This window comes from Camelus dromedarius, chromosome 3, assembly GCF_036321535.1.
Source record: "Camelus dromedarius isolate mCamDro1 chromosome 3, mCamDro1.pat, whole genome shotgun sequence".
Taxonomy (NCBI): domain Eukaryota; kingdom Metazoa; phylum Chordata; class Mammalia; order Artiodactyla; family Camelidae; genus Camelus; species Camelus dromedarius.
The window spans coordinates 25,536,186-25,537,248 of NC_087438.1; the positions used below are offsets into that span (position 1 = coordinate 25,536,186).

General features: G+C 33.4%; 1 non-coding gene across 1 annotated transcript; it reads right to left on the bottom strand.

Annotated features, from left to right (window-relative positions):
- Nucleotides 1–662: 662 nt before the first annotated feature.
- Nucleotides 663–735, bottom strand: TRNAA-UGC (transfer RNA alanine (anticodon UGC)). The gene has a single exon. It is a non-coding gene; the product is annotated as a tRNA-Ala (tRNA).
- Between the last annotated feature and the right edge of the window lie 328 nt (nucleotides 736–1,063).

The following is a 1,063-nucleotide window of genomic DNA, read 5'->3' on the forward strand; positions in this document are numbered from 1 at the left end:
GTTTGCATATAATGTCTACATTTGCAAAATATCTCTCATCATTAACAATAATTCCAATAACCCCGAATCAGGTTATCTCTTCCATTTTGGCAACTGCTCACATTTCGTTAATCTTTCTCTATCATCCTAATTTTTCTTCTTCAAAGGCAAGTTTGCATGAAGGTCAATTTCCTCTCCTTATTCAAGCTAATGTAAAGATAAGATTTGTCCCCATAGTCACTACAGATACCATAGTTTTTCATACTAAATAATTATCAGCGACCACAGACCTACCTTTCTATGAGTGAAAAATAAAACTCTACAATTGTTTCATGGCAGGAGGCCCCACAAGTAATTAAAATATAGGTAAGTGTCAGGGTAAGGGAGTAAGAAGGGCTTGAATTATCTTACTGAATTCATTGAAGAAGTGAATCAGAACATGTAAGAATAATTTCAGATCATTACATAATTTTTTTTTTGCCTCCCATCATCAGTATTTATTGAGCATTCACAGTGTACTAGGCACAATAGAACATACAGAAAACATTGTCCCTGCTCTTGAGGAGCTTACATTCTAAAAGAAAAAATAATACACCTTTTTTTTTATTATTATATTATTTATTTTTATTTTGGCAAGGAGGGGAGGTAGCTAGGTTTGTTTGTTTATTTATTTATTTATTTAGAGGAGGTATTGGGGATTGAACCCAGGACCTCGTGCATGCAAAGCAAGCACTCTACCACTGAGCTATATCCACCCCCTACATAATTTTTAAAGAAGTAGTAAAATTATTTTTAAAGGCATTCCCAAAAGAAAGAAGCATGTCCTCCCTTTTATGAATGGAGACCAGCCTCACGCAACAGTAACACCTAGCAAGATATTTCAGAATTATCTGGACAATGCAAAAGAAAAGTTCCAATGAAACTATAGGTATGTCACAAAAATGAAGATTGCATTAACTATTCATATTTGTTTTAATGTCCCAAATCATAATTTTAAAATTAAAAGAAATTTAAATGCTATGCATGTTTCATAAACCCTGTCCATAGTCCCCATATCAGTAATGGTGATACAGCACTTAACACA